Source organism: Anoplolepis gracilipes, chromosome 17, assembly GCF_047496725.1.
Source record: "Anoplolepis gracilipes chromosome 17, ASM4749672v1, whole genome shotgun sequence".
Classification (NCBI taxonomy): domain Eukaryota; kingdom Metazoa; phylum Arthropoda; class Insecta; order Hymenoptera; family Formicidae; genus Anoplolepis; species Anoplolepis gracilipes.
The window spans coordinates 4,457,018-4,470,293 of record NC_132986.1 but is presented as its reverse complement, the minus strand read 5'-3'; the positions used below and the strand labels follow the sequence as shown (position 1 = coordinate 4,470,293).

Below are 13,276 nucleotides of genomic sequence, written 5' to 3'. Positions count from 1 at the left end.
TCCAATGAGTTTGGAAATTTCGAAGTCGCGTGACTCTGGGATTTTCTTTGCTCCAATAGTGCATATTATGCACATTAAAAATTCCTTCTTGTGTGAATAGCGATTCATCGCTGAATATCACACGAGAGGAATATGTGGGATCTTGATCAACGTTTCGCAAAAAATTTTCGCAAAACGTTCGTCTTGCAGGGTAATCTGCTGGTCATAAATGTTGCACGCGTGTATAATGAAACGCGTGCAACTTTTCTTCTTTCAATATTCGTTGTACGGTTGTACGAGATAAATCTTGTTCTCGTGCAACTACTCGAATACTCGTTTCGGGAGCATCCTCCAAAGCACGGATGACTCTCTCCATTAAATATTTTTACGTTGAAACATTTTATTGTGAGCAAAATAAAAATAAATTTTCCCAAATTTTTTCCCTCGCATCATAAATGCAATAATTTTAAAAACGTATGTAGCACGCGTTTTTTAAAAATATTGATTGACTCTCTCACTTGAGCCGGAAAATCAATATATCGATCGGTCTGAGATCGTCGACAACAATGTGGATGACAATCGAAGGAGCAGTCGATGACAATCGAAGGAGCGTCGCGGCGCCGTCGCGGAGACGTCTCTCTCTCTCTTTCTTTCTCTCTCTCTCTCTCTCTCTCTCTCTCTCTCTCACACTCACTCTCTCACTGTGTCCTTTTCTTTTACGCACACACTCAGCCATAATTTTATGTTATAAGATAAAATAATTTTTAAAATATTTTTAGCGACTTATGCGGCGGTAATCACTCGTCCGACAGGTTGATTACCGCCGCATAAGTCGCTAAAACTATTTTATCTTATAACATAAAATTATGCTTTAAATAAAATTTTGGTAAAGAAGAAAATGTCTCATAATTACGTCAGGAATAAGTGTTCTTTAAAATAACGTCGGACGCTGGGATCAACTGATTGCTACACGCGATGTGTGTATGGCTGAGTGTGTGTGTAAAAGAAAGGGACAGAGTGAGTGAGTGAGTGAGAGAGAGAGAGAACGAGAGAGAAAGAGAGAGAGAGAGAGAGAGAGAGGAGAGAGAGAGAGAGAGAGAGAGAGAGAGAGAGAGAGAGAGAGAGAGAGAGAGAGAGAGAGAGAGAGAGAGAGAGAGAGAGAGAGAGAGAGAAATAACCGTCTCTGCGACGGCGACGCTGCTTCGATTGTCATCGACATTGTCGTCGACGACTTCAGACCGATCGATATATTGATTTTCCAGCTCAGCTGACAGACACATAGCGTGTAGCAATCAGCTGATCGCAGCGTCCGACGTTATTTTAAGGAACACTTATTCCTGACGTAATTATACGACATTTTCTTCTTTACCAAAATTTTTTTAAAGCATAATTTTGTGTTATAAGATAAAATAGATAGCGATTTTGACTCATGCGGCGGTAATCACTCGTCGGACGGTCAACTGCGCCCGCGCTCGCGGTGCGCCGCGCCGCACCTGTCTGCCTTCTGTACTCGACGAGTGATTTGCTAACTATTTTCGCTTATAACTCAAAAACTACGCTTTAAATCAAATTTTAGTGAAGGAAAAATTGTCTTAGAATTGTGTCAGGAGTACGTCATTTTACGGACGGAAGGTTCTGGGACACCCTGTATATATATATATATATATATATATATATATATATATATATATATATATACAGGGTAGACCATTTTAATCCATCCAGTCGAATATCTCGAAAACCAAGCCCGGGAGAGAAAAATGTTTCAAACAAGAGTTGTATGGTTTCGAGGGGGCCATAAGATGGTACCATTGGTTTGACCTTGAAATGTCATTTGAAGGTCACGTGAAGGTCATTTCAAGTTTTTTAAATGGAATACCCTATATATTTTTGTATATTCTTGTAGCTCATCTCGAGAGCTTTCCAAAGCACTTATTGCAAAGTATTTTTCATTAAGTATTTTTTGAGTTATAAGGCTTCAAAGTTGCAATATTTTGACATAAAATACAAGATATCTCATAAAATATTCATTTTTTATCTTACTCTAATACTTTTATGCACAGAATAACGAGACGAATCAATTGGTATAATTAAAACACATAATTATGTTAAAGTAAAAATCTGAATTTGCAACTAACAATTACACATTTTTACTTAAACATAATTATGTGTTTTCTTTACGAGCTTGGTTTTCGAGATATTCGACTGGATGGATTAAAATGGTTCACCCTGTATATACAGATATATATATACATATATATATACATATATATATACATATACAGGGTGTCCCCAAATTGACGGATTAACTCTCGTGGGTAGATTGAGCGTGTTAAACTAAAAAGAAAAATTTTATATCATTTTGCTAAATTCGCAATAATTAATGAGATATAAATTAATAAAGATCGGCCAATACGTGCTAGGATAAGCGCGCGGCGCGAAGAAGGCTCTTACTTGTTACTTGATACTAGGCTCGCGACGAGACAGCAGGCGGAGCGCTCTACAAAGGACGTACAAAGGATATACAAAGAGCGTACTAAAAGAGACACGTACATCGCTCTGCGTTTATGTTTTGCCTAGTATCAAGTAACAATTGGGAGGTTTCTTTGCGCCGCGCGCTTATAGTGGCACGGATTGGCCGATTTTTATTAATTTATATCTCATTAATTATTGCGAATTTAGCAAAATGATATAAGATTTTTTTCTTCAGTTTAACACGCTCTATCTACCCACGAGAGTTGATCCGCCAATTCGGGGACACCTTGTATATATACATATATATATATATATATATATATATATATATATATATATATATATATATATATATATATATACAGTGTGTCCCATAATTCGCGAACCACCCGTTACGTGCAGGTAGAGTAGGTTAAACTGAGTAGAAAAGTTTTATGCCATTTTGCAATTTTCGCAATAGTTAATAAGATATTAATTATAAGAGATCAGCCAATCGGCGTCCGGTAAGAGCGTGCCAGCGAAGCGGGCACGAAGAAGTCTTCCACTGTTACTCGATACTAGGCGCGCCGGCGAAACGGGAGGCAGAACGCTCTGCATTGACAATCTGAAGAGTCACACACATAGTACGCGCTTCGTTTAATGGCGTCTGACTTTTTCAGTTGTCAGTATGTACGAGCGTGTAAAAATGTTAGAAATAAATAAATAATAAATATTAAATAATGAAATAATGAATATTAGAGCAATAGAAATTATTTTAAAATAATAAAATCGAAAAGACTTTGTTATACAAATACAAATTCGAAATATGAAAGGCTGTTAATAAAAGTTTGAAAGCCCTTTATACCCGAATTTGTATTTGTATATCAGAGTCTTTCCAATTATTATTATAAAATAATTCTTAATTATAATATTTAACATTTATTCCTAGTTTTCTCTATTGTGCTCAGAGTCTAACGCTGAAGTCTTGCATCGATAAATTATTTTTTCTCTCTCTTTCTCTCTCTCTCTCTCTCTCTCTCTCTCTCTCTCTTCCCCTCTCTCTCTCGTACGCACGCACGCAACATAAAAAATGTGCTATCGTTTCCTCATCACCTTGCGGTAGATAGCAAGGCGCATTTTTTTATAGTGGTATCCCCAATAGGTCTAATCCACTCATTATTTAAAGCTAAAATTGTTCGAAGTGTCTTCCTCGTTCTCGTACACAGAGTTCGGCCCTTCGAATAATATTACGCGTCGCGCGATACGCCATATCCGGCGTGATGGTATTAAAAGCTGCGAGAATTGCTTCTCGCATTTCCGCTTCTGTACGCCGGTGTTCGACCAAATCTTTGATATATCCCCATACAAAATAATCTAATACATTTAGATCTGGTGATCGCGGCGACCAGATGATTGGGCCACCTTGACTCATCCACCTGTCCGGATAATGCGCGTTTAAAAATTCGCGTGCCTGTCGTGAATAATGTGCAGGTGCCCCGTCGCGCTGGAAAATTAGTTGCGCTCTTGCGCGGAAGGGAATATTTTCCAAAAGTATAGGCAATTGATTTTGGAGGATATTTGTATATGCTTCTCCATTTAAACAAGGCGGTAGAAAGTAGGGCCCAGACCAATTTGAAAATTGCCGAAATAAATAATTTAATGAAGCTGCAAGAAAAAATTTTTTTAGATTACTCTGTAAATTTATTACTTACGATTTCGTTCGCCGTTATTCCTGCCCATACATTAATTGCCCAACGATACTGAAAAGCGTGTTCTCGAATGGCGTGCGGATTTTCTTCCGCCCATAATAAAAAATTACGTCTATTAAAAATACCGTTAGGCGTAAAGGTGGCCTCATCGGTCCATAGAATGCGGTCGGGAAAAGAATCATCCCGCCGACATTGTGCAAGAAATCCTGTGCATGTTTCGCCGACTATTAATATTTATTAAAAATAACAGGAAAATACATTAAATAAATAAATAAAAATACCTTCACAAAAATAGATGCGTGGTTCTTGGTTTCTCGGCAAAAGTTGCTGTAATCGTTGAAAATGAAATGAATGTAATCCATTTTGGCGCAAGATACGATGCACTATGTTTCGCGAGAGACCAAGCATCCTAGCCAAACAGCGCACACTAATCTGAGAATTATCCTCCACTGCTCCGAGAACCCTCTCCTCATCATTTACACCATACTGCATTGGTGCACCAACAGTTTGGCGATTTGCTACCAAAACTCCCGTTTCTCGTGCGCGTTGTATACACCTTAAAATCACTAAGTGATTGGGATGTCGTTCACGCTCGGGAAATTGCTCCGCGTACAAACGCGCCGCGGCACGTGCATTTTTCCCGGCCATTCCGTATGTGATAATCATATCCGTATATTCCACGGCAGTATAACTCATTTTCGTATAATTTCTTACGACAATATTTCTTGCGTACACGTAGGAGACTGAGCAACTACTAATGTGGAGTAACGAATAAATCGAAAAATTGAACGTTGAATTTTGTTTTCTATTTGCTTCAAACGTTGGTGCCGCGCGGCGGCTTATCTTTACGTATCGCGAGGCGGTATTCTTTAGATGATAATGATAGATAATTACGTGTTTTAATTACGCCAATTGATTTGTCTTATTATTCTGTGCATAAAAGTATTAGGGTAAGATAATCAATCGTATTTTATGTCAAAATATTACAACTTTGAAGCCTTATAACTCGAAAAGTATTTAATAAAAAAACATTTTATTATAGTGTTTTGGAAAGCTCTCGAGATAAGCTACAAGAATATACAAAAATATATAGAGTGTTCCATTTAAGAAATTTAAAATGGGCTTTACGTGACCTTCAAGGTCAAACTAATGGTACCATCTTATGTCCCTCTAGAAATCATACAACTTTTATTTGAATACAATCTGATATAACTTTTGTCTGAAACATTTTTTCGAATTTTCATTATTTTCCGAAATAGTTGCCTAGGGAGATTAAAATGAAACACCCTGCATATATATATATATACACATATAGTATGTTTTTTCTATTTTATAAATATATAAATTAATATATTTCATACATATTTTTTCTACTTATACATATATATATATATATATATATATATATATATATATATTAGAATCCAGTCGATTCCATTTTAACATCTATAAAACAACAAAGGCAACCGGATCAAGATATAAGAAAAGATAAATATTTTTCTTCATCATTAAGAAATCAGGATATACACATAATTGAAAATAAAAAAAATGTTTTTGTATGTATAAAATTTTAGATATATGCATATTAAATGTATAATGCTGTTTTATAATCATGACAGATTTGTAATATTATTTTGTCGATTTTAATTAATAGGAAGAAAAAGAGTCATCAACTACTTCTAAAGATAATATAAAGAAACGCACAAGTGCACAAAATTCAGAAGATACGTAAATTATTATGTATGTAAAATAGATTATACTATTTAATATTTTTCATTAATATGATATTTTTATAAATGTGTGTGATTTAGATATAAAAAGACCATGACTTATGGCAACTGCCATTGATTTATTGGAGAAGAAATCGTTCAACTCTGAGAACATTAATCAAAAAATATTGACACTAAAAGAAAAAAAATTAAAGTTAACAAAAGAAAAATTAACTATTTATAAGAAAATTCTGCAACAATTACAAAATATTAACAATGAACTATCATGTTGGAGAGAACACTTTGTTGAACAATATCTAAAATTTGAAGGTAATTCTAAATAGACTTAGTAAACTATCTTATTTTAGTAGATAATATAATTCAACGACCAAACTAGCCAGTAACTTCTTTATTAGTACATAAATTAATACGTACATGAAAATGAGGCAAAGATGAATAACAATGTGTTTTACACATGGAATGTATTTTTATATATTATATGGTTAAAAAACTAAGAAGATTAGTAGATTAAAATCGCTAGTGATTCCAAATAGTAGATAGTATAATTCAACGACCAAACTAGCCAGTAACTTCTTTATTAGTACAACGTTTCGACCATTTGGTTGTGGTCCTTTTCAAGTGTCACTGTATAATCAATAACAAAATAATCACAATGTCAATCACGCACAGAAGATAAACGCGACCAAATCGACCGAAGAAAATAAATTAATACGTACATGAAAATGAGGCAAAGATGAATAACAATGTGTTTTACACATGGAATGTATTTTTATATATTATATGGTTAAAAAACTAAGAAGACAAACCAACTAGTGACGAAACACGTCTTGTCAAAGCAAATCTATGAACTAAACAGTTTAGTGCAAATTATGGCTGATGATGCAATACTCGTTCTTTTCTCAAACATCGCCAGCATTCTTTTAAAGCTCCAATACACCTTTCTACTGCAGATCGTGTTTTAACAAAATGTTGTGTGTATTTAGCTTCTGGTGACCCTTCAGGTGCATTCATAATTGGTTTTAATAAAAATGGCAGAAGTGGATAAGCTGAATCTTCTAAAAAACATGTTAAAATATATTCTATACTGTATATAAAACTAAACAAAAGTAAAAGTAAAAATTACCATATCAATTATCTGTATTAAAAACTAATAAATAGCTGAAATATCAAATAAATAATACTACCTATAAGCCAAGAACTCTTTTCACCTGCTTCCTGTTGTCTTTCTAAATGATGAAAAAAACTTGAAGAACGAAAAACTCTAGAATCATGTGTCCTTCCTCCGTACAGTGCATTTACTGTCAATATTTCACCATTATATGAAGAAACATAAAAATATAACGCTTGATTTTCTTTCTAATTACAAAATTAATATCATAAAGTTATTTTAATTGTACATGTTACATATCATTACATGTTTATTATAAATTATAATATTATTTTATTTATACGTACAATCATTGTATTTAAAGAATGATATAATTTTCTATTAATAAATAAATGTTTTCTTTCATTTTGGGGTGGAAAAATAGCTATGTGACTCCCATCAATAGCACCAATAACTCCAGGAAATCCAGGTTTTTCAAAAAATCTAATGTTAAATTTTATATAGATTATAAAAATATATATACATAAAAGAATCGGGGAACCTCATTTATTAATATTTACTATTATGCATTATTTATTTTTTATTTATGCTGTATATGTGCTTTCTCTCTCTTAATCTTTAAGCTATTTACTCTTGTTTTATTTGTTGTTTTTTTATATCCGATATTGGAAATTGAATCCATCGTCCTATTAAGACATTTAATGCCTCTATTGTAGCATAAATAGCAACGAAAATGGATGTTTGACTCATACATGATAAAAAATCCTGTCCTACTTTTCGCTAATAAGAACCAGATGCGAGAAAATGAAGTGTTGCAAATATCTGGAATTATAAAAAAGCCATATTAAAGTATAAAAAAATAAGAAAATATTGTACTATACTTGTAACTATACTTACTTGTTGTTGGAAGCAGCACTTATTATAGTTCGAATTCATATTGTTTCGCGGGCACTTAAGTGGCGCTTCATGCAGTACGCGACTACGGCAATATATCTATGTATAAAGTTCGTTTTTTAGTTTATGCTCATGCTGTGATTCTCGATATAATAAAAAGCCAACGTATTAAACAATCGAGCAATTTAATAAGCTCAATCCATCAGGTTATGGGTCCAGTCTGCTAAATATACAATTGTGGTATAGAAGACAAAAAGTCAATCACAGAGAGTACGCAATATCAAAGAACAGCAGCGTCGAGTTAACCGTTATAAAGGATGGCACACAATAACCTCAAATTAAACATTCTGTTGTTGAATGGAGGAAATTATGTTTTCTGAAAAATCAAGATACGTGCGATATTAATACGTGATGACTTATGGGAAGTTGTAAGTGAACCCTAAACCTGTGGTTAACGATGCGTAAACAAAGCGCAATAATAAGGCTATGGCATATATAACACTGAGTGTGGAAGACAATCAATTGATACATTTCGCACATTTAGACGATGCTTTTAGTGTGTGGCAGACACTATCAAGAAGGTATGAGCGTTCAACTTTTGGTAGTAGGTTATACTTACGCAGGAATTTGTATAGCATACATTATCGTAGTGGACCTATGTCCAAACATATTGATGCAATTATGGAAGTAGTTGGTTTGCTACAAGGATCCGGAATACCTCTTGAAGATGAGGAAGTAGTCGCAGTTTTGCTAGTAAGTCTTCCAGAATCCTACTCAGGCCTTGTAACTGCACTTGAGGGAAGGCAAGAAACAGATCTAATAGTCGAATATGTAACCGGAAAAATGTTGGACGAATATCAGAGGCGCACCGAGAACATGGAGACAGACGAGAAAGATCTAGAAGTAGCTCTTCAGTCAGCAGTCGTAATTCCAAAAAGGAAAGGTAACAACAATTATTCTAACTCTAAAATTGAAAAAGGAAAATGAAATGTTAACAAGGATATTAAAGAGATTCGGACATGTTTCTTTTGTAATAAGCTAGGGCATATTAAAGTAGATTGTCGTTTTTACAAGAAATCACAGCAGAAAAGTACAAACACCGAATCTAGAAAAGTTTTAGCGACAGCAAAACTTGGTGTTCAAAATGATTATGTCACATTCAGCGTATGTGAAGAGGCGAGAGCAATTCGCACAGGAAAATGGTACATTGACTCGGGAACTACGAGTCACATGACTAATGAATCAACCTTTTTCTCAGAATTACAAGACACGGTCACTACAGTATTTCTTGCTGATGGTTCTACAGTCAAAGCAGCTGGAATCGGAAACGGTCATTTAGTTTGTAAAATCGCAGACAATAACATTCAAATAATAGAACTCAAAGATGTGCTTTATGTTCCACAGCTTGATGGTGGATTGTTGTCAGTACAAAAAAATAACTGAAAATAAATGCCGAGTAGTATTCCAGGAAAATAACTGTATTATTTACAAAGGACAACAGATTGTCGGGAAAGCCGAGTTAGATGGAAGTTTGTTCAAGATAAAAACAGCGGAAACAGGAGATTCAACTAGATTAGCGACTGCAGCCAAATGTATTCGTCTTTGGCATCGGCGACTCGGACATAGAGATCCAGATGTAATAAAGCGATTGGTAAAAGAAAAATTGGCTACAAGAATTAAAATAACTAATTGTTCAGATGAGATAGCCTGCGAACACTGCATTAAAGGTAAACTAACACAAATGAAATTTCTAGAAAGTAAGCATAGAGAAAAGGAGCCAATAAGATTAATCCATTCCAACCTGTGTGGACCGTGCAGACTACTCCGAGTGGTAATTGATATTTTTTAACTCCCAATGATGATTACTCTCGATTTACAATTGTGCGTCTATTAAAGTCAAAAGACGAAGTTCCTAATGCTATAAAGGAATATATCGCTTCAATGTTAATAAGATTCGACAGGAAACCCATGATTTTACGTACAGATAATGGCAAGGAATATATATCATCAGAGATGTCAAATTTTCTACGGAAAGAAGGACAGCACCAACTAACTGTAGTATACACTCCGCAGCAAAACGGTGTAGCAGAACGAAAAAACAGATTTTTAACTGAATCCGCAAAATGTATGCTATTAGATGCGGGTTTAGATAACCGTTTCTGGGGAGAAGCTATATTAACTGCAACGTATCTACAGAATTGGATGATCGGTCGCAGTGTTAATAAGACTCCAATTGAATTATTTACTGGAAAGAAGCCGGACATTAGTCATATTAAAATCTTCGGATCAAAGGTTTATTCACTCGTTCCTAAACAGAAACGAAAGAAATGTGATGACAAGGCAGAAGGAGTGTTGATCGGATACGACAGACATACAAAAGGATATCGAATTCTTAACCCTGATACAGATCGAGTCTGGATTAGCCGTTCTGTGAGAATAATAGAATGTGAAACCAGTCATTTTATTGGAGGTTACCGAGGAAAACGAATAAACAGGAAGCAGAGACTCTCATTGTTGAAATATCAGATCCAGTTGATGAAGATGCATCAAGATTAGAAGAGGAATTAGATGTATAAACTTCGGACCAAGAATATGCAACACCACCACAGAATACACCGGAAGGACCGACAAGACGTGTATCTCAACGGGAAAATAAGGGCATACCTCCTAATAGATTAACATATAAAGTACAGACAATCACAATTAAGGAGCCTACCTCGTGGACAGAAATGCTGGAATTACCATTACAAGAAAGACAACGATGGATCACCGCGGCAGAGGAAGAAATAAAGTCTTTAAATGAACACCAAGTATAGGAGCTGATTGATCTTCCACCTGACAAAAGAGCTATTACCTGCAAGTGGGTTTTTAAATGCAAGCTAGATGAGGAAGGACGAGTTCAAAATTACAAAGCTCGACTAGTAGCAAGAGGCTTCTCACAATGTCATGGAAAAGACTATGATGAAACCTTTGCACCTGTAGTAAAACATGAAACAATTCGCATTTTATTAGCTATAGCAGCTAACAGAGGATTACATGTATGCCATTTAAATGTAAAAAGTGCGTACCTAAACGGTGAGCTTGAAGAGGAAATTTTCTTGGAACAATCACCAGGTTTCCAGAAACACGGAAATGAATCTAAAGTGTTGAAGTTACACAAGAGTATTTATGGTCTCAAGCAATCAGCACGAGCGTGGAATAAGAAAGCTACCGAAGCACTTACACAGATAGGTTTTACACAAGGAAGTGCTGATCAATGTCTATATACTAGAAAGGAGAAAAATGGTATTACGACTTATGTCTTACTTTACGTCGACGATATATTAGTAGTTGGAACATCTACGGAATTAACAAAAGAAATAGGTAAAGATCTTCAAAAATATTTTAAAATTAAAGATTTAGGAAACGTTAAATATTATCTCAGCATGCAAATAGAGCGAGAAGAAGACAGGTCAATTTTAATTAACCAGAAGATGAAAATCACTAAAATTTTAAAGGAATATGGTTTGCTGGAACCAAGACCAGTGGCAACACCAATGGAAGCAGGTTTTTTGAAAGCAGACAAAGATAGTAGTCCAAAACTACCGAACAATATTCAATACAGACAAGCTATTGGATCTTTGTTGTACATTGCCATGGTATCTAGACCAGATCGCTATGGCTGTAGGAAACTTATGCCGTTATGTGGAAGAGTCTACAGAACGAGAATGGAAAGCAGTCAAAAGAGTAATACGATATCTTGCATCTACAATAGACAAGAAATTACGACTGTTTTCAACCGACAAATTGGAACTAAAATATTTTGTGGACTCAGACTAGGCAGGATAAAAATGATAGAAAATCTACAAGTGGTTATGTGTTTCGTTTGGGAAACAGAACTGTAACATGGTCAAGTAGAAAGCAAACATCAGTGGCCATGTCATCGTCAGAGGCCGAATACATTGCGGCATCACATGCAAGCAAAGAATTGCTTTGGTGCCGACAGCTATTGAAGGATATGAATCTTCCAGTACAAGACCCAATAATCATCAATAAAGACAATCAAGGATGCATTCATCTGATCGAATCAGATAAAAATGGAGCTCGTACAAAACACATAGATGTCTCCTATCATCACATACGAGATTTACGAGAGAAAAGAATAATAGAAATGCGATACTGTCTTTCAGATGAAATGTTAGCTGACCTGTTAACTAAACTGCTGGCTAAGAAACGTTTTTTGAAATTAATAAGTTGGATCAGAATTTGTTGATTTAAACTATTTTAAGCAAGGAGGGGTGTTGAAAGCAGCACTTATTATAGTTCGAATTCATATTGTTTCGCGGGTACTTAAGTGGCGCTTTATGCAGTACGCGACTACGGCGATATATCTATGTATAAAGTTCGTTTTTTAGTTTATGCTCATGCTGTGATTCTCGATATAATAAAAAGCTAACGTATTAAACAATCGAAAAATTTAATAAGCCCAATCCATCACTTGTAAATGTGGAATTGCAGTTAATTTTTTTGGAATTGGCATAAAAACTGTTGCTTCTTCTATTAGCTGTTGAATCGCTATTTTAGGTAACCTAATATACAAATTCCATTTATATAAATATATAAATTTAATTTGTGCAATATATATAAATATAAATATTTATATATATTTATATGTATCTATATTGCACAAATTAAACATATACAAATTTGATTTTATAAATTATTATACTTGTATTACCTATATAATTTCATAAATTTATTATCCGCAATATCAAACGGGTCTTGAGTATCTCTTAATCTCCTTCTTAATAAATTTAAATTCTTTTTTCTTATTTTATTATTATCATTTTCATCGTTTTCATCTATAAATAACATGAAAATATAATCTATGTTGATGCTTGAAAATCGAAAACTTTAAGTAAAATATGTATTTCGATCAATTTCGACACACTCTTGTTCACTTTTGACACCTTTTGTCATGGAATTTATTATCGAACAATCTCACCTGAGAAATATTGCATTTTCACTATGATGAAAATTATCCAATCAAGTGAGAGCTCACTTTTATTATTTTCACTAGGTTTCGCGATACACAATCGATGCTCTATTATGGGGGTCTATTATGGTTTTTGGGTGGTTTATTCATTTTTCACATTATCATTTCACGTGACTTTAGTCACTCAATTACGGAACTGTTGAGTAAAAATGTGAAAAAACTAGGCATTTTCGGTAATAATATTTTCACAGATCTACTTACGATTCCATATAGGCCGTAACAAAATAAGGTTAAAGTGCAAAAATTTATCATTTAAATTTATTGTTAGAAAAATAGACAACATGAATATTATAGAAAAACAAAAGAAAAATTTATTAAATTATATGAAAGAGAATGAAGACTTTGCAAGAGGCCACTTACGTTATAA

At 34.3% G+C, this 13,276-nt stretch overlaps 1 pseudogene; it reads right to left on the bottom strand.

Annotated features, from left to right (window-relative positions):
- Positions 1-7,607: 7,607 nt before the first annotated feature.
- LOC140675344 (uncharacterized) lies at positions 7,608-12,874 on the bottom strand (annotated as a pseudogene).
- Between the last annotated feature and the right edge of the window lie 402 nt (positions 12,875-13,276).